Source organism: Sturnira hondurensis, unplaced genomic scaffold (assembly GCF_014824575.4).
Source record: "Sturnira hondurensis isolate 20B ecotype Veracruz unplaced genomic scaffold, ASM1482457v3 Scaffold0001509, whole genome shotgun sequence".
Lineage (NCBI taxonomy): Eukaryota > Metazoa > Chordata > Mammalia > Chiroptera > Phyllostomidae > Sturnira > Sturnira hondurensis.
The window spans coordinates 2,439,979-2,466,038 of record NW_028074140.1 but is presented as its reverse complement, the minus strand read 5'-3'; the positions used below and the strand labels follow the sequence as shown (position 1 = coordinate 2,466,038).

General features: G+C 41.2%; 1 protein-coding gene across 1 annotated transcript in view; it reads right to left on the bottom strand.

The window, feature by feature from the left end:
- The window catches only part of MARCHF3 (membrane associated ring-CH-type finger 3), a 144,594-nt gene extending 119,068 nt beyond the window's left edge, over nucleotides 1–25,526 (bottom strand). The window contains exon 1 of the mRNA XM_037028553.1: nucleotides 25,258–25,526. The gene's annotated coding sequence lies outside the window, so the exon portion shown is untranslated. The remainder of the gene's footprint in view (nucleotides 1–25,257) is intronic.
- Between the last annotated feature and the right edge of the window lie 534 nt (nucleotides 25,527–26,060).

Below are 26,060 nucleotides of genomic sequence, written 5' to 3'. Positions count from 1 at the left end.
AATTGCTTTTCAGGTCTGTCTCCCAAATAATCCCTCAGCGAATAGCTAAGTCAGCAAAACAACAGGAATTTTTATATTGATCCTATAATACTGGCAGGTCTGTGAGCTATAGGTCTCAGTTGGAGCAAATACATAAAATGTTACCAATAAGGATAAGACGTTTTTAACCTAATGTAGGTGATACAGAAAATGGGTTTATTTTCTTCCTTTTTTTTCAGACGGAAGAAAATGGGCACTTATACAGTGCCCATGTTTAGGGCAATTATGTCCAGACAAGCTTCCAATGAGCCTATTAGAATCAGCCAGTCCAGCATAACTTCCGGGTCACCCTGCACTTTGGGCCCAGGGTATCTGTTTACAGGACAAAATCCCGGATACTTGACCTGAATCCTGGACCTATAGGCTCTGAACTTCTTATAGGCTACTCTTTTACAGTCTGCTGTCTCACTGACTTTCAGATTCGACCCTCACTGTTGTATTCCCGGGCATAAATTTATCTCACCACCATTACAGTTTCTGCCTGTCCAGTCACCTTGCAGTAACATCTCCCGGCTGATTCAGCCCCTGGTACTCTGGCGCCTGGCCACTGCAGGGAGCCAGCACCCCCCTCAAAGACAGATTTACTTTCAAAACATGTTTCCAAATGGTCAACTTCTCTATACATCAAATATATGATCTAACAGATTTGCTCAACAAACATATTAGTCATTCCAAATTTTATAGTTTTCAAAAGGCTATTACATATAGTTTAATGTTAATGATCTTAAGCTAATTTCTCACTAGTGAATTGGAAGAGATCCTTAACATCATTTAGCCAACTTTAGTTGTGCTATCTTTATTGCCTTCCCTTTTAGCATACCTCCCTCATTAATCTCTTTCTCCCCGAAACTCAGGAGGCATCATGCTTCCATTCCATTCCTTTTCCCACACAGTCAATTCATTATCAAGTCCGGTTTATTCTGGCACTTCCCTCCATTCCCACTGCCATCACCTCACCCAAGCCACCACCAGATCTCACCTGAACTACTGTAGTACCTTCCCAACTGGTTGCCTTGCTTCCACTTTTGTCCACGTACAATCCATTCTCCACACAATAGCCAGTGATCAGGGCATCCATAGCATGCGAGTAAGTCAAGGTGAATTAGGTCTCAGCAACTTTTATTAGGCCTGGAACATTGGGCAGCAACATAACATGCAGGAGGATGTGGACCACTTTGGATTTGGCAGTGCCGGTGACCTCATGGCATCGCTCCTCTTTGAAAAGGCAAGAATGAATTACTTTATATACGGCTCAAGGAAGACAGCTGTAATCATTTGGATGCATGCCACTTAGAGACTCACCACAGAATGGGCATTACACATAGTGACACATTCCAGAGGGTATGGAATGAGAAACAGAGGAAGACCAGGATGAATTGAGTAGACTTAGTGAAGGATGACCTGGCACAAAAGGATTTAAAGAATGACGCTGGGAAACCAATGATACCCAGCCACCAGAAAGACGTTAACCCTATCACAAGTGATGAAACCAGTTAAGAATTCCATCCGCACAGCAAGGCCTCAACAGTTAAGATCTCACATTATCTCAGCCCTGATACCATTTGTCTGGTGATTATCAGAAGACTGAGCAATAGAGACAAGGGTTATATTTAAAATGTGTATTAGTTTTCAAGTTCCTTCCCTACCTCTTGTTTCAAGTCTGGCCTCCATACGACTGTTTTGTGACTGTGAAAAATGTACTGCCTGTCACTATTCTTAGTGACTCTTTCACGGAAAAGAAGCTGATGTTGTATTTGGATGGGCAGAGAGACTGATAAGTGTGAAGGTCCTAAAGAGAAAAGATGGGTGCAGGGTGATACCAACAATCTCACTGGCCGCAAAGTGAAGTCAGCTGTTACCAGGCGTAGTGAGGGCCGCTTTGTCTCCTTTCTGTACTGATTTCAAAACAGTTACTGCAGAACCCGAGTGCTGCACTGGCACTATGGCCACCGCCTCGGAGTGGAAACGGCCAGCAGGCCTTTCCCGGAACCCGGACGGATGTGCCCCCGGGTGACACAACAGGACAACAGTGTGTCTGGGGCGTGGGGGGGCCCGTTGGCCTCCCTCTGGCATTTCGAACACAAACCCCATTTAACATCCTATTTCAGGATGGGTGGTCCCTTGCTACAAGCCCAGTTCCTTTCATAAATCAGACATCACTGGGGGTTTAAGATGAATTTAATTTCTAACGAACTAGGGCTTAGTTATTACTGAAATGGAGTATGCTGGCAGGAACCCTCTCGGAGGGAGCCATCGATCACTCGAGTAGAGAGAGGAGGGCAGAGCCCGGACCGCAAGTCCCACTGGACTGAACACTTGAGGGCGGAGATCCTGTCTTATTCCTCTTCAGCGCTAGAACCTCACAGGTGCCCAGCACTCACTAAATGCTTGTTGAATGGAAATGACCATTGTAAAAAAAGAAAAAAGAGGAAAAGGGCCCAGGGTGGAAGCTTGCTGAGTGTGATAGAAAGGAAACTAGAAAAATAAGGGTCTGAGGGTATCAGAGGGGTAGCTAACTCTGGTAGGAAATGGGTGGAGGAAAAAATTGACAAAAGTTTACCCCCTCAAAAGAACCAAATGTCAAGAGGATCCCACAAACACATTCCATGTATACACAAATGCGCATGGGCACAGGTAAGCATGGTCAATACCAACGGGGAACTAGAACTCTCTAGACAAATTGAAGGGCAGCAGGGGTCTGGGAGGTACCCTGTTTGTCTTACCCCTGCTCCCAGGACAGGGGAAGCTGAGAGAGGCTGGGGACAGCTGGTGGGGTGAACACCAGCTGAGGAGGTACTCAGGCTAGAAGCGTGTCGAAGGACAACGCAGATACAGACAATGGACTCCATGGGGCACAATGGATGAGCCCCCTCCCCTAATTCAGAAGGAGACCCCTTTCAGTCCTATCTCCTAATATAAACCAAAATTTACCTGACAACTCTCCTTGTTTTTATCATCTCTATAAAAGCAGTGAACGAGCTGCACTCTATAAATAGTTTTGCAAAACTGTGCTGTGCCTTTTGCAAACATTAAGGTGGAAATGGCCCTGACACAGATCAATAATATTTGCCTATTTCCTTGTGCTGCTCTGTTTATTTTTAGCCCCTACAGAGAGCCCAATATCTGTAAGAAAAACTCTATATCACCTTCAAGAATATTACCAACTAATGACCGAGGCAGAAAAAAAAATGTACATTTATTTCATTCCTATCAGTTCTTTTTTATAGGAATAAATTCAGACTCGGCAGGAATTTGTTATACTACCTCATTACATAGATTCAGGCCTTGGGGGAAAGAGATCATGAAGCTTATAAAATTCCACGCCTCCTTCATTACTCCCTGTTTTCTTCCATTTGCCAATTTATCTAAGAGTTCAGTTCTCTATTGCACAGGCAAAGAAGTGCACATTAGTGCACATAAACACAAAGAGCTTTGGGTTGCTTAGAAATAGGAAGGAGTATGACCCCCTGCCTCACCTTCCTTTACTTGTATATCATCATTTAGTGCACGAAGGAAACAGAGCTGCAAACGCCAAGGAAGATCATCACGAGGTTCAGCACTATAAAAGGAGCGTTACAAAAAGTGCTGGAAGCTGAAGCAATTGGTACTTGATTCTCTATAAGGATTGTCTTATTCATCTCTGCACTTTCTATGGAGTCCAGCAAAATTCCCCCAACAAAACTGGCATAATTTAATGCCAGTCCAATAAACAGGTTTCTTCTAAACATAAATTGAATTATAATTATTTTGTTGCACACTGCAGTCCCCAAATGAACTTCTGAATCCCTTGGGGGCCCACATAGAATTCTACCTTTGTATCTACATCCTCAGAAACCAGACAAAAGCCCGGAATGGCATATGATTAGGAATCTTGACTGAAAGATCAGATTATGCCACCGTGTGACCCTGGGTATGTCGCATACTGCTTAGGGCATTCATGTCCCCATCCGGGGGGTTTAGTGGAGTGCATGGCAGCAGCCATCAGGGGGCATGTGATCTCCCTGAAGTTCTGGGCAAAATTTTATTTGCTGGAATGTGTACATAATTTTTCTGAGAAGAGGATATATATCTTCTGTTGTTTCAAGGAACCTGTGACTGTTCCTGTCCCCCAAAGTTTTAAGAATCTTTGGCAGCAGTCTCCAACAATCCTGAATTAGGAATCCCAATATTAAAAAGATTTTGAACATGCATACCCTGCTCATGTACTAGATATGTACACATGAACTATATTAGGTACATGGCAAAACAAAGATCAAAGTGACAGAAATACAAGATAAATATGCAATAAACAATACTTTAAAATGTTATTTATTTATTTTTAAATTTTTATGGAATTCATTGGGGTGACATTGGTTAATAAAATGGCATCGGTTTCAGGTGTACAATTCTATAACACATCATCTGTATATTGTATTGTGTGTTTACCACCCTAAGTCAAGTCTCCTTCCTTCACTATTTATCCCCGCTATATCCTCTTCTAACTCCCCTCCACCTGCTCTTACCTCTGGCAATCACCATGTTGTTGTCTGTGTCTATCAGTTTTATTTTTGTTTTTTTTTGCTTAATTGCTTTACCTTTTTCATCCAGCCTCCCAATCCCTTTCCCCTCCGACAGCTGTCAGTCTGTTCTCTGTACATATGACTCTGCTTCTATTTTGTTTGATAGTTTATTTTGTTCACTATTTTACACATTTAAGTGAAACCATATGGAACTTGTCTTCTCTAACTGGCTTATTTCACTTACATAATACCCTCCAGGTCCATCCATGCTGTTGCAAAAGGTAAGAGTCCTTTCTTTTTCATGGCCAAGTAGTATTCCACTGTGTAAATGTCCCACAGTTTTTTAACCGCTTAAATATTTATTATATTTAAAATGTCTAAGAGTATGAACCCGTTGTCTTTACTAATAATCATTATATTAAGAGCAATATGATACAACATGCTTCATGTTTGAAAATCTAGGTTTAATTATTTGCAATATGTTAATTGGAAGGTCTGGTTCTAAGTTCAATTTATTTTACATAGCTGGGTTTTAATGGCTGTTACAGTTTTAGGCAGTGAAATCACATATAATGTAAATATTCCCAGATACTTCTAAACAATGTTCTATCTATAATAGGAGTTTCTTTAAAATTCAGTTATCTTCTTATTTATTCTTAGAAGGACAAATTAATTATGCTTCCGTTTTTCAAAAAATGACCTCTAGATAGTACTCTACTGAGTTTTCTTGTTATCATAGAAACAATTAACAAAATATGGAAACCTTTCCTTTTTATAAGAAGAAAAATAAATATAACTTATCTGTAAGTTTAAGAACTCTTGAATAAGTAATTTTCAACAAGATAAACAGCAAACCCCTGTGAGGTACAAAGTTCATGATGCTTTCTCAACCTAATATGAAATATTGTATTAAGTTTTCTACCACACTGTATATTCAAGGTCTGTTTTTATAAAATTAACGATAAAGTAACATCATGTAGAATTTTGTTTACCTCTGGCTTCAACATCCTGGCTGCACTAGCGTGCTAATGAATGATGCAGTGAACAAATTTATCTCTTCTAACCATGCCTTAGAATGAAACAGATGCTTCTTAAAATGAAATGCTACTCGATTTTTTTCATAAAACATTTTCATAAAGATTGTAAATAAATCTCATCCAGTGGTAGCTCACCAAAAAGAATCACTTAGTATATTTCATTGGTGAAACAGAAATAAACAAATACAATAGGTTAGAACTAACAACTTACAAATGTAAAACAAGTCTTTTGCCCTCCATAACTTGTTTTAATACAATAATTGTTTCTTCAAAATTTCAATATCTTCAACAATACTTTTGACAGCATTTTCTGACAGACAGTCAGATAGATAGCTTCCAACATATTATCTTATCTGGTCTTGTGTTAGGTAAAAGAACAAGTGTTTCCTAAAGATACGTGGCTTTTAACTTTTGCATACAAGTAACACACTCCACAAGAAGCTTCAAAACACTAGTTTAATAAAATTTTATGAAGATAAATAAATACATTTAAACACTGGATTTTTAAAACTGTAGAGGTTATTCTCCATTTTTTTTCATTATGGTACCTTCATTATTTCCATTAGGAAACTTCTCAAGACAAAGTATACACTTCCTTCCAATATGTGCATTCTTAATAACAGTAGCTGTAAATCCTAATTTTGTTAGTTGTCTTGATAGTTTTGAGATGCAGGGGCTAACCTTGGGGTCAGAATGGATTATATTAGTATTGTTTTTTTAACTCATAAGATGACTAACAACAAGCTTGTCCTAGAGTCATAGCATTAACTCCTCCATTTCATCCTGTTCCCTTGCGCTCACTCGTACAATTAGCGTTCTCTGCAATCTGCATTTTGGTTTTTGTTTTTGCCAGAATCTTTTTAGGCTACTTTTCTTGTTTAATTTGTTATTGTTGGGGGCTAGTTTAACTGAAACAAATTAATATTCCACAAATTAACTGGACCGGACACATACAAACACAATGCAACATGCTATGGGCAGGGGAGGGCACTGGTGTCAAGCCCTCCTTCTTGAGGGAAACCCACTCCTCCCTCAGAACACGGGGCCTTCTGACCTAAAGAACAGGGGAGGGTGTGCAAATGTCAACTCATATATACTAATACAAATTAATTTTTCTTATTTTCACCGTATTAAAAATAAATAGAAGTTCTAGTGTTTTCTCCCCACACCCCAGTGGTTTATTTTGCAAGCTAGAGATTACCCAGATCAAGATAATCTCTAGTGCCATCTGCAACTCAAAAAATTAAAAATTAATGGATGTTCTGCGAGAAGGGCCCTTGATCATTATTTGCTCAAAGAACTCCTGGATAATCCCTGAATTTCTGTTTCCTGGTAGCTCCAGAGAAACCCTCCAACCAAAAGCCCACTGAGCGAGGAACGCAGGCAGATTACCTGGGCGGGTTGTCTCCTGCTGGCACCTAGAAGGCAGTCAGGTGGACTCCACGCAGGACTGGGTGAGGCTCCCAAGTGCCTGCCTCCACACCAGGCTATAATGACATACCCCTCAAATGGCCGGACGGTTTTCAGCCTCAACAGACACTAAAACATGTGACTGTGAGGTGTTGCAAAATTATTCGGCACACACGAATTTCACTTGGAAGCCTTGACAGCTGCAAGTGGGAGGAAAGTGACGGGGTCATGTGTTTTCATGGTTGTTTTTCTGGACAGTTCTATTTTGTGTGGGACCAAGAAACACATTGTGTTCTCTTATATGGAAGGGAAGAGTTTTCTAAATTTAGAGTCTTTTATCACCTGGATTATTTCCTTTGAATGTGGTTTTCTACAACTGCCACGCTGAGGGGCAGGAGCTCAGGAAGTCCAGGGTGCTTGAACGCAGCCAGTGCTAACAAAGTCACGTGCCAGGCAGCAGGCCAGGCAGCCCAGTCCGGTGGCCAAAGCCTATTTCAAGAGTCTGAAAGGACAGTCATAAACATCTAGAAGAAATGATTTGTTGCCCGTAATAAAATCTCTTAAGGCACTAACAACAATAGAGGTAAGTTTTAAAATCAAGAAAGATAGGACCAAAAGTGGATTGTCAGAATTTGTTCAGTCAAATTTCCTCCCCGAGAAAACTAGCTTCTCTTTTCTTCTTCGAGAACTTCTACAAAGGAGATTCCAAAGCCTGTGATTCCTTTCAGAGGTCAACCATTCTCACAACCAGAGAGTCTTTCACAAAAGGTAAGGATAACTCCCCCTCAAGAAGTTAACTTGATCAGTTCTGTCTGTGTTTGAGGAAAGGGAGGTGTAGAGAATATAGAAAAAAGTTCTGTTAACAAAAATAAAGGCAACAAGAAAAATAATCCAATCTAGGTTGTTTTCTGTATTTTAGAGATTCTACCAACATTATCTGTCATCAGAGAAACTAACAATAATAAGAGGTTATTTGTATCTCAGTTAAAATTATAATAGCTGTTCATCAAGCCTTTTAGAAAGTGTCAAGAGGGCCCGTGTGAATGAAGTTTTTATTGATGCTACTTCCTTGCACACAGGATTACAAGCACTGGTATTATATTTCTTATATGAAAGGGCAGAGGTTACTGACTGTGAATCGTGACTGGATTCCTGTTACATGTTTGCATACTCTACTCCCTGCCTCTATTTTCCTATGAAATTAGATCCTCCACACCCCACCAATCCAAACTGCCCCAACCCTTGCCCCTCAAAAGTCTTGCTTCTTCTTACATGAAACTAACAACTAGTCACTATCGGTTACTCTTGCTCGGAATTTGTGATCAGACAAATTGTATCTGAGTTCTTCCATACAACACAGGTAAAAAAAAAAAAAAACAACCAGCAACTTCAGCAGCCACCCTGCTGAGTACTAGCTTTACAATGAAAAGTTACCAACTAGAAAATTTCACATTTTTTTCTCTACAAAAAGGAAAAAAAAAAGACAAACAGGTTTGAAAGGTGAATAGAATCATATAGTGTCAACACTGGAACAAAATCCACGAAAATGACACAGTTTTCTGTTCCTTTCCCAGGAGAGGATCATAAGGCTCAGGAAGGAGACTGGTAACTCACTGTACTTCCACCTGCAGGCAGAGGCAGAGCCAGCACCATGCTCAGGGCTCCGACCGGGGTCGAAGCAGCATGGGGGACCTGGCCATCGGGTCACTCACACTGGAATCAAAGAGAAATCTCATTGCAGCAACTGAAATTACATAGCCAATTTCATAAGGTGGTAAAGAGTTCCATAAGACATAAAAAGATTTAAGGATTTATTAGTTATTCATACATTTTTGAAACTAGAAAAGGGATCTTTCAAAGATTTTCAAAGCAAACATCAGGCACCCCACACATATTCCAAGATTATCCTGCCAAGTGGCATTCTCCGACAGAGGCCTAGAAAATCAGCTGGGCCAAACGACTGGCTTCACTAGGAGTGAGGACCAGGCACAACCAGTGGTGCAACTCGGCCTAACTGCCACAAGACTTGTATTTTCTCCAGGCAGAAGCCAACAGACCTCTTACCGCCAATTAGAAACCACTCCAGTAGTTTCACCCCAGCAGAAATTCCGTGGGAGCTGTGCTTCCAACTCCCTTCCCAGCCTCCTGTCCCTGCACCAGGCATAACATCTAGGCTCTGTGTTTATACTACAGAAGGAATAAACACTAAAGCACTGTCAAAATGCTCTTTCCATCGAGTCTCCAAACCACCTCCTCTCTTGAAATTTATAACCTGCATGAAATAATCCTAGTTCAAAGCAGAGTGTTTTCATCGGCATTAATGACCCCTGAAAACAGGGGCCTAGAAAAGGCCTCTGGGGTTCAGGCAATAACACTATCCGTGCACAATACCTGGATTCCATAAGCCAGGGTACTTTTCTGAAGGACTCTACGCTGGAAGTGAATGAATACTCAATGCTCTCATGACATATTCAAATTCAGTCACCTCGGCAGGCCTCCATCTACTCATCCAAGTAACCGCTGGCTCTTTGGGCTTGTGTTCAACTGCTTAATCTAGTGTGTGGGGGATGGCTGCTCTCAGAATCCAAGGCCACCCTGTCTTGGCCTGGCCCCCCCAAATAAGGTATTCTCTTTCACTGGGGCACACACAGGAGAACGCTGCTTTTCCTCTCTAGCCTCTTATTTAAAAACTAGACTATGCAATTGTATGCAACAATTAGGTACCTTCTGTGGTGAAAAGTCCCACCTGTAAATAATAAATTTTCCTCCTATTGCCCCAAAAAAGAAAAAGCAAAGGTAACTGGATCCCCTAAAAGTGTTCTTTCCCCCCATATTCCTACCTCACCTTCAAATAGGAAGATAAATACTATTTTTTATGGATTTTATTTTTTATTTAAAAAAATTTAATTGAATTTAGTGGGGTGACATTGGTTAATAAAGTTATATAGGTTTCCAGTGTACAGCTCCATAATTGTGTATTTACCACCCAAAGTCGGGTCTCCTTCCGTCACCATGTGATCCTCCCTTTACCCTCTTCCACCTTCCCCACCCACCTTTCCCTCTGGTCATCACCATACTGTTCTCTGTGTCTGTGAGGGTTTTGTTTTGTTTGTTTGTTTGTTTTTAATTTTTGCTTAATTCCTTCACCTTTTTCACCCCGTCCTCAACCAGCCTCCCCTCTGACAGCTGTCAGTCTGTTCTCTGAGATAAATGAGATGTTAAGAGAATTCATTTTTGACTGGTTGCTAATTTATTGTTAGTGATTTCAAACACCAGGTAAATCTATGGACATAACTGCATATAGTTGATTACTACTTCCATTTATACTTTCGGAATGTAAAGGTTGCCATTTTAATTGGTATTCAGAGGTCTGCCAATGTGCAAACCCAAGTAGTTCAGTTCCTTTACCCACGGGGAAAGTGCGTTAACTAGAAACAAAGGGATGACAGATTAAAAGGCTATCCTCGCTAATTCTTTTGAATTGGGCTAAAGTTCATTACACCATGTTGAGTCCCTCCACTTCTTAGGATGAACAATGCAGCTAGCATGGTGAGACATATTGCTTGGGCCTCTAATCTTAGCTGTAACATTTCCTGTCTCCTGTTCTACCATCAATAGTGACCTACTTGCTAAACCATGTGATTTTCCAACCGGGGCTTTTGATGCTCACACATGGGAAATACAATTATTTTTATATTTAGCACAAAGTATAGCCATGAAACATTTCCAATGGCTTCCAGTTCAAGATATCCACATTAGTCTTATTTTGTGGTAAATTTTTTTGCTTTGTCATTTAGAAACACAATAATGATAGCCCATTAAAAACAAAGCTTTCACTTAAAAAAAAAGCAACCTGTGAAAAATGCTAGATTATGTTAGTATCTAATAAATTGAAAACCATCTGTCAAAGAGTGAAATAATCATGTCCTAGTTACTTATCTTGTTTGAAGAACTGAACAAAACTGAGTCTGTTGAAAATGATAGGAAGCAATACTGCTGGTATTACTTAGGTTTGAAATCCTTTGAAAAGTGAGAATAACTTATTAATAAGGATAGAAGAATAGGAAAAAACTAACATTCAGAAATGGAATAGAAGTGTGCCAAAACACAAAACAATAGGATTTGTTAGTTAAAACTATGGGCAAAATAAAACTCACCCATAATATGCACAATAAGATTATGAATACCTAGCAAGAAAGCCTTACATTACAAAAAAAATCTGAGAGTAACTCAGGAAAGTTGATTTACCAGGCAAAGTAAAACTGTCATATGTAGTTTTCAAAATTAAGAAGAAAGTCATTGTTACAAATTTATGTATGTATGTAACATAGCAAATACTGTTCAAAATGTTGTGGTTTTTTTCGTTAGCTTTTATTCACAAACCCTAATGGGCCTAACACTCTAAAGAAGAATACTTGTTCCATGTCACTTATGAATAAGCAAATTCTAATCACTCAACCAAATCTCCAAAACAGATGTCAGGAGCCTGCAATACACCTATTTATGTGAGTCTCCAAAACTCTGTGGCTATACCAGCTCAAAAGCAGCTGCTTCTGTGAATCACAAAGAACCTTTCAAAGCACAGTGTTCACACATGAAAAAGGCACATGTTCTACTTTGCCTCTGCCAAGGAAACCTCACTGCCACCCCCTCACCCCAAGCACTTAGGAAATATTCCAGCCATGTGCATACCCAGTAGGGATTCTTTCTCATTGCTACTGCTTTTACTATACATTTCCCATAACCTCATGCTGTTTCCCACCCACACAGCTTAGCAAGAAAGAAAAAAAAAAGGTCTTTTTGAGTCTTAAAAGGCCCAATCTACTGCACATGAAAACTACCCTGTTAAAGGCAGGCTCTCAAGAGCTTACGTAGACCATGCACCTGTCCAACTTAATAATGATACACTGATCCAGCTCTTTAATTACGGATCTTATTGCTGCCTTGGTCTTGATGGGTTCTCACCCAGTCATATACCCCTAGCTACCGAAGTTCTAAAGTGAGGAAGAAGGAGGTCCCCGCCAAAATACTCAGGAAGAAAGTACAATGTGAACATCAAAACATCCTTTTTCCTTTCAGAGTTCTCCCTTCAGTTTTTTCCTGACTTGTTGCTGATGCAAAACATAAAAGCAATCTGGAAGGAACCAGGTTAAAAATTATTCTCAAATATAGATGTATTCTAGTCACCTTAAAATTTAGATCTGCTTTCGGCAATCTGATACAGGGGGTTTGGCTGAGAAGTACATTTCATAGTAGGTGGTTCTAACAGGTTTCTGTGACAGCAGGGACCTGAGAAGGCAAAAGAGTGTCAACTGGGTTTGGACGGATAATCTGCACAGAGAAAGACTCTGCAACTTGCAAGGTCACCTGGGAAAGGACCCAGGACAATGGAGCAGCTAGGAGGGAAATGTGACGTTTTTGTCAAAGTTGAAATGATGATTTATTTAGTTGAGTGGTAAAGTCACACAACAAGCCTCAAAAAAAAAAAATGGCTCACAAACCACCCTCAGATCGACAGGGAAAGAATGAACACAAAAGCACGTACTCTAGGGGAAAAAGTCCCAAGTTGAATGCTAGAGAAGGGGGACTTCGGAGGAGGGTATTCAGCTTCATCTGTCAATTCCTTTCAAATTAACATGTGAGGTAAAGCTATTTTTCAATTTTCACCTTTATAATGTCCTCAGAATAACTGAGTTCTAAGAACAAATCATTTTAGTAGATACGTGAGTTCAAATAAAAAACAATTCGTAAGCAGAGAAAACAGTTTTATTGTAAGTGAATTTGCTATTGCAAATTATCATGCAATTATAATTCTGCTAATTTATAATTTATCTTTTTAAGGGTTTATACCCAACTAAAGGAGCTAGCATCCTTAAAACTATAATCAACATAAAAACTAGTTAAATTAAGTATTACTCAGATTTCCCTCTTGTACCAAGCTCTTTGAGCTCATGTAATTCTACTGTAGTAAATCTATCTTTTCTCTAAATAACTTTGATATCTCTATCTTATGTTACCTTCAAAGAAAGAAAGAAAAACAGAATTTTGTCATTGTCAAGTTTTATAGGAAAAAAGCTAAAATACATAGACTCAGCTTAAATGACAATTGGCATCCGACTGTAAGTAGGGATGCCTTACATCCCACTGTCAGTAATAAAGACTGACTGAATTATTAATTGACTGCATTAATGTCAATTGACTGGCTGAATTAATGTCAAAACTTCTAAATATTCATTTCTTCATTAACTTGCTTGCTTGTTCATTCATTTTACGAATACAGCCAGGGTCTCTGCCCTCATGGAACTTATCTACGAGTGGAGGAGAAAGGCAAAACCAGGTACACAAAATAGGATTGTGACAAGCACCATAAAGAACACAAAAATAGGGAAGAAACAGAGAACTGGGGTTGGCAGTGGGGGCCTCCTACACAGATCAGATGGGATAGTCCTGAGAGGCGCCTATGAGGAGGGCCCCTTAATGGAAAAGACATAGCCAGACAAACCGAGACTGGGTGATCCAATCAGAGGGAACGGGGTCAGAGGTAGGAATGGAACTGGCTTATCAAAAAAACAACAGGAAGCTAGTGTGATTGGAATGAGGCAAGACGGTAAGTAATGAGGTCAAGAGATGGGCAGGGCTCAGCCGCCACTCAGGCCTTGTAGTAGTCTTGGGACTATCTTGTAAGGCAAAGGGAAGCCATGGAAAGCAGAAAGGGGCCATGAGCAGGTGAACCTGGGCCTAAGTCCTAGCGTATCCACTCAGTAGCCATGGGACCTAGGCAAATTACTAGCTCCTCTTGGATGCTAAGTTCCTAATTTATAAAAGAGCACTTAATAAATAATGGCCAGTTACAATCATCAATAATTACTATTATTTTTAAAAGAATGTTATTTATTTTTAGAGAGAGGGAGAGAAATATCGATGTGTGAGAGAAGCATCCATCCGTTGCCTCTCACACACCCCCAACCAGGGACCTGGCCTGCAACGTTTGTTTGTGGGATGATACCCAATGCACTAAGCCATACCAGTCAAGGCAGTAATTATCACTATTATTAATGCTGTGATATGTAAAAAAAACCAAAATGACAGTTTTACATTCAAATAGACCTACACTGCAAAATAACATATCAGAAATATAGAATTATTGAGAAATAAGCAAATTATTTTAATCTTTTATACTCAGTAAAGATCATTTACTTATAGAGTACGAATAGACATAAATTAATACATTCAGATTCATTAGGGTTTATTGTGGTTCTAATCAGAATAATTATTGATCTTGGCTCATTTCTCTGTCCTTAATTAGTCTTCACTATGGCTTTTTCCTCCCTGTCAAATTAGCATTAACATTTTGTGTCCAGAAATGTGTAGCTCATGTAGTTCACAGTACCTACCAACTACACAGCAGTCGGGGAATTTTGCAGTTACTTTCCAAGTCATGAAATGTAGTAGACACTTACAGTTGCCTGCTAACATCTATTGCTCCCTCACTCCCACACACATATTACGTTGGCCAAAAAGTTCATTTGATTTTTTCTATAAGATGGCTCTAGTAGCACTTAGTTGTCTTTAACTTCATTTGAAAAATTTTGTTAGATTGTATTGTGACCACTGTTATACCAGTGTGAATTTAAGAAGAAAACTTATCAAAATTGGTGAATTTTTAAAAATGTGTTCCCAATTTAAAAAAAAAATTTTTTTTAAGATTTTATTTATTTATCTTTAGAAGGAAAGGGAAGGAGAGAGGGAGAGAAATGTCAATGTATGGTTGCCTCTCGTGAGTCCCCTGCTGGGAATTGGCCTGCAACCCAGGCATGTGCCCTGACTGGAAATCGAACTGAGATCATCTGGTTTGAAGGCCCGCGCTCAATCCACTGAGCTACGCCAGCCAGGGAGAATTTTTGTGTAGCCATTTTAATACTGAAGATGGAAGAAGATATACAATATTTTGGCATATTATGCTTTATTATTTCAAGATAGGTAAAAATGCAACTGCAATGCCGAAAATGATTTGTGCAGTATATGGAGAAGGTGCTGTGACCAATCGAACATATCAAAAGTGGTTTGTGAAGTTCTGGGCTGAAGATTTCTCACTGGATGGTACTCTGTGGTCAGGTAGATGAGATGAGGTTGATAGCGATCAAATCGAGACATTAATTGAGAATAGTTGATGTTATACCGCATGGGAGCTAGCCGACATACTCAAAATATCCAAATCAATAAAATTATTGGTGAAAATTAAAACACGTCTTTTATTTTACTGACACAACCATACGGACTTTTTGGCCAACCCAATAATTCTTTCCTATTAACAGAATCCTGAGTCTGTTCAAATTCACCTCCTTTCTTCCTCAGGCAATGATGGTCACTCTTCTCACTAGTGACCAATTCAGAGATGGGCACTCGATCCTGTTGAGAAGAGAGGTCTACTCAGATTCTTCTTAGTCATGTTTTCATATTCTTCAAAAAGAGACCTGGAAGGAGATATCCATTTTCTGTGCTCTAGATATTGACATGCCTGCCAGTGACATCTGGAAGACCATAGCCACCTTGCAAACAAGAAAAGAACCAGTCTGAGGGTGAACTGGTCTGTGAGGACAACAGAGGCAGAGAGATGAGAGGAACCTGCATCCTTGGTTATACCATTGTGTCACTGAATCAAACAGTCCTGCCACCTGCCCTACTTCCCACATAGATAATACACTCGCCTTACTGCTAATGTTACTTTGAATTGGGGTCTTGAGTTTTGTGCAGAAGGTCTCCTAGTGGGACATTTCCATTCAACAATATCACTTTTTTTTTTTGGTCTCTGGGATGGTTTAGAAATGGAATTAGGATTTCTGACTTTAGCTCAGAAAACTCCAACAATCGTGGATATGGGGTGATACAGAATTTTAATCAACAACACTGGAACAGTCAACCAGAAAAGCCCAAGGAGAAAACACCCTAGAAATCACAGCCAGAAGATGGTACTTTGGCATAGATAGCTGGTACCAAATGGTCTCTCTATCTTTAGCTTTCTCTATCTGTTTAAAAACGTTGACTTTCACCTCTTGCTCGCCTGGGACACCTGTTCCTCCCCTTCCCAATACCTAAGTGCACCATTCACTGGTCTTTTGTTCTAGAAGGCTACCAATTGTGAGGCCTTATCCAATGACAAGAATTCCAACAGAGACCACGAAGGACTAGCCCAGATCCCAGGCACAGGGCAGATGTAAAAGAAGTAGGAGCAGCTTCACATTCCACTGGGACCGGAGGATTAAGGGGCAGAAGCACACCAGCGCAGAGGTGCGATACTGTAATTTGTAGTCAGGAGTTAGACATGCCTGAAAAACAGGAGGGAAATACCATGACTGTCAAAGGACAATGCCTATGTTTTCTTTTTTCAGCTATGTAGAATTATTTTAGAGTTGAAAATACTAGGGACCAATAAAAGATGATACCCATGTTACCAAAAAAAGCATAGATAGTAACTGACTGTGGAAGGAAGGGATGGAGTGGAATTACCATTCGGAGAGCTGCTTGTGGGGGTTGGGAATGAAGTAAAAGAAAGACTGACTGAACCTCTAATGGTTGGCAATAGGCAAAAAAGCAGTATGGCTTGAAACTAAATTAACCATTCCAGTCTTATAAGCATTTTCCCACTGGAAAATTATAGAATTGTAAATTTAGCACATAATGGAGAGCAGGAAATGTAATGCACACAGATTTCATAATTTTGTATAGTATTTGAAAAAAACATTACTTAGAAGATGGGGTGAACATTATAACGGGAAAATTTTCTAAGAGACCATAATTAAAGCAGGATATAAATGGTGCCTTAGCTCTTGAAAGGGTCACTATCAGAATTCCACTTAGTGTCTTCATTACTAATCTGCAGCAAAAACGGAAATTCATTCAATGTGAGGCTGGTACCTAACTGTGAGATGTTGTCAGGGGTAGGAAAGTGCTAGAAGAATGTCTGGAGAGGTTAGAAACAACCCAGCTCAAAGAGGCAGATCACGAAAAGAAGCCTGAAATACCAAAAATAAATAAAATAACTGTAGGAGAGAAAACAAACACTCACTGGAAATAATTCTAAAGGGGGAAAAAAAGTGACAACTATAGGCAATTGCTACAAGGCAGTAAACCCAAAAGACATAAGCCATGGTTAATGAGAACAGCAAAGTAAGACCTTACCAAGGAAAGGTACATCAATCTACATCACAGGTGGCAAACACAAGGCCCACATGCCAAATCTGGCCCTCCACCTTGTTTTATCTGGCCTGGCACCTTTTTCTACCTGGCGACAGTACCAAGCTCTCACTTAACTGTTAAGGAGCAGTTACATTTACACAGTCCTACAATTACATCGGCCCTTAGAAGACAACCGCGAGGCTGATGTGGCCCCTGGTGAAAATGAGTTTGACATCCCTGATCTACATGCTCTGTTTTTAAAGAAATCAAGAGTGGCCCTGCCCTTCTGTTTCCCATTCTGTGGGGACCTGCTTTGGTTTTTGTAGAAAGGGTCCTCTCCTTGGTTGTGATGAATATTTCTTGCTAGCAGAGACTTGTGATCTTGTTTTTTAATGATTAAAATGACACAGGAGGTGGTAAGAATGAATAGGAGGGTAAGGGGGATGTCTGGCAAGCACGGTAAGGCTGGTAAAAACTGAGGTTATATGAGGCTAATTACTTTCGCACTGCGTAAGGCTGTCAGAACATGTAATATTCCAGAGAGGAGAAGCCACCTTATTGTCATCTTTTTCTTGGCATCAGAAAAACACACTAGAATGCTCTAAGAAAGTCCTCTGAAAATGTCCAAAAATGCACTTACTTCCTCGGGGATAAGATTAACCGTAATACTGATTATGATAGAACTTTCCTGAAGCAGAGTTCTTACCAGAACAGAAGGAGAATGGGAAAGAAGGGAAAACATCAATGGAGGGTGGGGCTAAATGAAGAAGAAAAGTTGAAATTAGGGAAATGTATGTTAAAGATGAGAACTTTCCGTGAGAATCTCTGTTTGTGTGACATACGCACAAAGTCTAAGAGGAAGATTTGGTATTTGGGACACCTAAAAGCAAACGTGAGAAAATGGACCCCAGAGAGGACGACCACTGACTGCAGGGGTGGGGGTGAGCAATGTATTCGCATTCCACAGACCTTTGCCACTAACCCTCACTGGGGCCTTCCTCCAGTCCTTCCAGGCCCCAGCTCCGAGGTGAAAGCAGAGCCCTGGATTTGCAGGAACAGGTGCTCCTGACTTACAAGGTCCAGAAGAAACCAGTGTTTGAGTCCATGACCTAATCCAGGGTTGCTCACCTTCTTTGTTGCCTTGGACATCTATATAACTTTTAGCGGTAATCGCTGAATTTTCTAATGATATTTTCTTGGCAGATAGGAGAAGAAAGCACCTATGTTAAGTGAGGCTTAGTCTCCCAGATGAGACAGAAAATAGGGGTCCTTGATCTCTTATAGTAATTTAGAGCCTGCGGAGACCTACAAAAAAGGCTATCCTAATGGCCCCGGCCTCAGGCAGTCATGCTCAATTCAAGCAGATCCATAAACTTCACCTGGACACACGATCTGTACACCACCGCAGTGACCCTGCCCTGAGCAAGAACTGGTGCTTACCTAAGCCATCAGATTATGTCATAAAAATGACTATGTAGGGGGCACTTTCTGAACAAAAGGGGATTTATAAATGAAAAGCATTATGAAAGTCTCTGAAATAAAAATCTGTTGGATTTTTTATTTTTCAGAAAGCTTCATGTAACAGATGTCATTCCCCCGTTATGCTCAGCTTTGGATATTAGCAGCCTCTAGGCTCTGCACTGTCTTGTTCCTCCAAGGCCCCCAACCCCCCCACAGCCATAGCTAGCTAGTCACCTCCACTGGGTGGGGAAAGGCCAAGCCATCTGAGATTTCAAAAGATATGTGAGAATGATCCATGTGTCAAAGTGGGCCCACAGGTTAGCTGCCTCTTCAAGACATGACAAGAGATATGGGAATAAAAAAAGAACCAGGGGAGGAGGACTAGGCTAGGGAGACAGTTGAAGATATTCCTGATGAAGACACAACAGCGAGGTGGTGGCAAGGAGGCAAGGCAGGAACGAGAAGGAGGCAAGGCAGGAACGAAGCAAGGCAGGACTTTGAAGATGAGGAGGCAGGAATAGATGATACTTAGAAGAACTGCTGAGATTGGTGCTAAAGTTGAAAGACTGGCACTGGGATTCAGTTATTGACTACCATTCAAACCTTTGGTGAATAGCTTTGCCATGTTCTTTTAAGGCCTTGCAAGTGTTCACCTGAAGTTCTGTAGCGCACTTAGATCTACTTCCTGAGAAGCCAGAGGATGAAAGGTGTGGCCTCTGCCCTTAAGGAGCTCCCTGTCCAGAGGGTGGTCTCTGCCCTTAAAGGCTCTGCTGGCAGTACGCAAGCAGGCCCATGACGGACATGGGAAACTTTCCCACAGACGTTAATGCTTGAACTGCATTTTGAGTTTACTAAGCAGAGAAGAGGTACGACCCGTGATAGATACTCTACCACTATTTATTAATTAATTTAAGTTCATTCTGATTTGTAATGATTATCTTGAAGACGGTTAAAGGACTGGGAGCTAGTTCTCATCACCCAAATTATCGATTAAGTAGATCTACTTATTTTAGTGTCCAGGAGTATAATCTGAAAAAAATACCTTAATTTTGGATGAGGTGGGGAGTGCGCTCATGATTTTTCTAATTACAAGGCATCTTTTTCTTTTTAATTTGATTTTTGAGAGGGAAGGGAAGGGGTGGGGAAAGAGAGAGAAAGATAGAGCAAGAAAGATGGGGGTGGTGAGGAGAGATCAGCTTGCCGTTCCGCCCATTTGTGCATTCATGGGCTGCTTCTCGGAGTGCCAGGCAACCTTCACGTATCAGGATGACAACCCTAACCAACTCAGCTACCTGGCCAGGGCCTATGAGGCATCTTCCTGTTCAACTAATTTCAGAGTAAAATGTTTTAAAAAGCTTTTGAAAAGATCACATTTTGCTCACTTAAAATATGTGTGTGTGTGTTTTAGCATAAAATAGACTTGGCAGCTGCTAATATAATTGGATGGCTACGCCCTGCAAAAACTTGATTTCTTTTTAATCAAATTTTTAGAACCATACTGGGTTTCTTGCCAGTGCTGCAATAGTGAGCAATAAATACATCATTAGATTAATGGTGTTCTAATGATGGATTGCTTAAAAGATAGCTCCAGCCAAGAAGAATAAGCCCAGAAGTCTCACTGTGCAAAGATTAATAAAGTATTGTTTAAAACACAGATACTGTTTTAAATACAACAGGGAAGAACACAGCAAAATAGAAAGGCACAGTCATGGCTTTATAATGTAGCATAGTGATATTGATCATGGGTTTTCCTAAGTACTCCGGAGCAGCCACACTATTTTATATGCCTCTGATTAGACCCAGAGATGAGAAGGGAAAAGTTAGAAAAAAAGAAACTAACCAGCGGAAGGCCTGCTGCTATAATAAATTATTTAACGCAAGCAGGGCAAGTGGATTGTGAAGACAATAATAAAACAGAATCAATGCCCCCAAGAATCCCCAAACCATCAGCACCTCTATAAATTTCTTACCACCCAGTCTGGCATTTTGCTGGAGGTATTTTTTTCCCACCACTCTCCCCATTCCATCCCACGGCTGACCCTTCACTTTTTGCCAACTCTTTTCTCAGTGCTTAACATTTGTTTTTCTTCTGTCACCCAGGATGCTGTCTTCAGTCATTTCTCAGTCTGCCCCAGAAGTGTGTCTGTAATGTCACAGATGAGTGCATCTGTCACTTCATTCATCTGGAACTTAAATTTCCCACGGAAACTATAAGCTGGGAATATCTAACATGATACACTTATCAACATGACTTTAGTATTACCCTTTTTATTTTTTCTTACTATTGTTATAGTTAAACCCATAAAGTTAAAGCTAGTGTAAAACTTCTACAGCTCAATGCCTGTTCTATATTAGAAGATGTTATTGGACACAAGAAGCCAAAGTGAAGGTAAGAGTTTGAGGAGAATTTTGGAGAACTGTGGCTAAAATTTTAATATTAGGAGCTGTTACAAGGGTAGACTGACTTGACAGTGAATTTTTTATAAATAGATTTTGCCATGGGTGAAACAAAACAAAACAAAAAACAATAACAACCCCCCACAAGACCAGAATTGCAAAATTATTGCTTAGAAGCTTGCAATGACCTATGACCCAGTTCCAAGAAAAGTAGCATTCTACTGTCATTTTTAACTAGGCACAAACTAGTCCCGTTGTATAATCAGGGGCTGAGACTTTACCTTAGGCTTTTAAAATTTTCTAGGTCCTTCCAATCATACAGAAGCTGGGCAAGTGAAATAAATATAAGCAACTCTATCCTGCCAGCCTAAAAACATTATTAGCAGCATGACTCAACAGACAAACAGTACAGGTCTAAAATATTGGACCTAAAAAATTCTACATATAGGCTTTACTGCCATTGTGTTCTATGACCTTTAGCAAATTATTTGCCATTGTGGGTCAAGCCTGGCTGGTTAAGGTCAGGGTCATTGAACCAATTATCGTATGTGGTAGTAAGCTTTCTAAAGAAAACTGTTCCAAGGTCATATTCAATATAAAAAAATTAAAGGTAAAAAAATAACTGAAACTCTGTAGATGGTATAAATGACTAAGAATAACTTTATCATCTCACCATGATGCTAAATAACAACAATTCAAAACACAAGTCCAACTTCTCAGTTATTGGTGTCATCTTTGAATGTGAAAGACAGGATCTAAATATTATTATCCTTTTGTGGTTGCTGTTTGCTCATCTGTAACAAAGTGGGGAAAAACAATCATCATACTCAAAGGATTGTTAAGATAAGTGACCTATAAACATGCCTGCCAAGTGCTCCTTAAAAGAGAAATTGCTCTGTAAAAATCCCCGTAATGATGCAGTGGCCTGGAACAATCCAAGTTCAGTTTCCCAGCTTACCCACATCCTTTTGCCATCAGAGAAGTAAATATTCTGGGTACTGCTGACCTCTGAGAAGTCATTTGGTTTTTTAGATATTTAGATGGTAGAAAGAGTGAAGGACATAACTTCTCATAGATCCTCTCTCTTTTAAACCTTATCTAGGAGTCTTAAACTGAGGATTATGCCAGTCTGAAATGGGAGAACAGAATTCAAACATTGATATCAAACTATACATAAAAAACAAATAGCCAATAATCAATAAATAAAAATTCACATTGGTTTAAAAAGAGAGATAGCAATCAATTCTGCTGAGATGCTGAGAAAATCTATGTACCCAATTAACTGGACATCTTCTAAGATGACTTTCTGAAAATAAGACTTGCTGGGCCTCTGGGTGGTTGGCTTGGGACACTCCTGAGAGAGAGGCAAACCAGCTACAGCTCCCCAAGAAGATCCTTGACCTCAGGTAAATCGGTACCAGCCCTGCTGAGGTTCTAGCCCCTCAAAGTGTCAAAGGTGGCCCCTAAGGAGTAGGATTCTTCTACCCTCCAAGGAGAAATGTCCAGCAGTGTGAGTTGGGACTGGCAAAGTCACCCCAAAGCACCCCAGGGGCCGACTAGACCTGGAGTAGAGAATAGAAGGACTAAGACTGGGACAGGGTCTCAAATTACCTTGCTTCCCCAAACTTCCTTAGAATTGGGGCTAACCTAGAATAAGGATGACCTAGGCTTTCAAAACACTTCTGAACATAGGACAAAAGGCACCATTGTTGAGGACCGAGAACTAAAGCATTACCCATAAATTTCATAAGGCCAGTAAATACCACCTGGAAATTTTGGAAAAAAAAATTTGTTAAATCAACTTAGAGACTATATAGTTTTTTTATATCAAGAATCACCTGGGGGTGCTTGTTAAAAATGCAGGTTCCTAAGTCCCACCCCAGACTGGAATCCTAGAGACTGAAATCCAGCCTGTGAAATGAATTTCTAAGGAACAACCCAGGTGACTCAGATGATCCATATCAAGGCAAGAGAATTATTATGACCATGTAATTGAAAGACACTCACAGATTAGGGATTTGCATATTTTCCCCAAAATGTTTAAGTACCGTAAAAATAAAAACAATACTTCTTGAGATGAGTTCTTAAGAATCATTGCAGTTTATTCTGCATCATATAATGAACACCATTATTAAAATACAATTATGAGCACAAAATTATTGGGAAATATCAACCATGCTTCACAAAAATATTGGCTTTATTTTGTCACCAAAAATAATTATGCTATTAAAGGAATTTATAGATTTGTAAAGTATCAGTAATTTGGCCGCAGAAATTTATTAAGCTGTTAAACCACTCCCATATCCTTTAACTCATCAGAATTTTTGTGATAAAGGTTTTTAATTATTGTTTAAACTATAAGTTGTGAACTCTTGAAACTAGTGATTAGGCTGACTATGAATTTATATCCAAGTTATAAATTCCTAAAAATATGTTTCATCCAGATTACTAAGGCAGTCTTAACTCTAGTAGATTAAATAGCCTCCACTATATTGTTCAGTTTACTTCTATTAAGGATTTTTTTTTTTTTAGTGCAAACCAATTCAGTAGTAATGCATTCTCTTACGAAGCAAAAGAACACATGAAATACATGCTACTGCAAAGCAGTAAACCAGTGTTGCATGGTGATGTGACAAGCACCACATTTCTTTTCTAGAGGGATTTTCCTCCTCCTGTAAACTCCCCGTCCCCAAATCACGGCTATCATATTTTCACAAATTGTAGTTTGCCATTTCTGAAGAGTCAAGCACTCTTTTTCTTCCTCATCCAAATCACAAGTTTAGGCTGAATATTGAATAAAAAGAGAACTTGAGATGCAGGCTTTGTTGCAGCGTGTTGTTTCTACTAAGGGTTGCCCCTACCAATGCTCCATGCTAGGGCTTGCACTGAAGTGTACACGTTCTGTTTTAACAGATGGGTCAGCTGGCAGCTGCTGGTCTGTAAAACAGGAATGGGGAATCTACACCGAGTGGATTGAACTGAATGCTCATAAAGTTCATGGACATACACTGACCCAGACAGACTAGGCAGATCCAGACATACTTACACACACCCATTATTTACCCCACAGATCAGAGGTACATCTCTCCACCCAAGGGAAGTTCAAGGTTGTTTCCTCTCAGTATACTTCTACTTCATTCACCTGCCAATTTTATGCACACACGTATGTACACACGTGCACATCTACATATGCATATACACACATGGATAACTGTATATCTCAATATTTTGATATATTTTCAAAGATCAAAATATTCCCAAATTCTGTGCCCATCTCTAACTTCAGCTCTCATTCACATGGAATAAGAATTTTGTAAGAAAATATTGTACTCAATTCTATTTAGTCACACAAATAAAAGGCATGTAGGTAACTGCCCTCGGAAAACCAGCTGCTTTTACTCCAGATCATTAAGATTTTAAATCTACCCCAGACTGAATCACAAATGAAGTGTCAGGTTTAACCTTAAATCCTGTTGTCAGTTCCTGTCACAACTTCATCACTTAAACACACAGGTGCTCAAGCAAACACCAACTGACCAGCCTCGTGTTTCATTTCACGGTCTGGCCTTGTATTCTCTGGGGCTCCGGGAACTGGGGCAGACAGTAGCTCCCCCAAGGTTGTAACGAAGTCTTCGGACACACCTTACAGATGATGTGGATTCAAGTGCTAGTAGAAAGTAATGACTTTCCAAAGTTTAATATCTGTGCTGTCATTTCCTTTCAGCAACTGCAAAGGACTGAAGCCCCAGCTACTGAACCTTGCTGGTCACTTTAGTTCTCTGACTGCCATAGACCCAACCTGAACCGGATGATCCCTCGCTCAGGCTATTGATCAGTCGCGGACCCGAGGTTACCGTAGCGCACTGCCTCCGGCGCGGGTTTATTTTTCAGCAACCCATCCGCAAGCCATCTAGGAACCTGGACACAGAGGCTGCCCCCAGCGCGCGTGTCGCCGCCGCGGAGAGCCAGGGGACGTGTCCCTTGGCCCACCTAGTGATGGCAATTACAACACGCCAAGTTCGTGTGAACGCAGAGTCGCGTCCCGAGCCGAGTTGCGACGCTTTGAAACAAGAAGTTCGGGAGTAGGGACTCTGACGAGAAGTAAATTCTTCCCAGCCCTGTCCTCCCCACAGCGGCCACCCTCGGACCGACGGACCGACTAGCGCCAGGACGCGTCCAGTTCCCCAGCTAGCCAAACAGCTCCGAGAGGAGCCTCTCGTCTGCGCGCCGCCACTCACCCTCGTCGCGGAGTCCCGATCGCAAACCAACGCTTCGGCTGCGGGTCCTGAATCCCAAGTTGTCCTTAAACAGCGACTGCTCTCTCGTCAGCCGACCGAGGCACATCGGCTCAGGCAGGCACCTCAGAGGGAACACGGCCAGCCCAGCGGCCACCCGGTTCGGCAGCGGCCGGGAGCGCTCTGACAATTCATGAACCTGCTCAGCGAATGAGGAGGACAGCCTGGCTGAGCAGACCCGGCTCCGCCGGCTCCGGAGGGAGGCGGGACCGGACGGTGGGAGGGGAGGAGTCAGCCCGGGCCGGCCCCGCGGGGCGGGGCACCTACCACGTGACCGGTGGACTCTGCAGCCAATCGTAGTGGCGCCAGGGCTGGTGGCTGCGGAGGGCGGTGCGGAGCTTCGGACTCCGCCCCACCGCCACGGTCCAATAGCCGCAGCCCGGGGCAGAAGGCGACGGGCTGCGGCGGCGGGCAAGTTGGTTGTGGTAAGAGGGGCTGGGGCTGTAGGTGAGGCTGCGGCGGGACCCGGGCGCCTCCAGAGGGAAGTAGCAGTTTCGGAAGGCTGAGGGAGGCCTGGAGCCACCGCGAATCTTTGTGCTGTGGAGAAAGAAACTCAACCGCAGCTCGGGCTGAGACCCGATAGACAACGCCCACACTTGGCGCCTGCAGCAGGCGCGGAACTTTGGCGGCTTCAAAGCCTCCCCAGCAGTCGGGGAAAACCAACACCCAAAGAGGGTGAGTCCCGTGCGGGTTCACCTAGCCACCGGCGAAGGCCTGGGCTCGGAAGTGGGAGCTCAGGGCTCCCT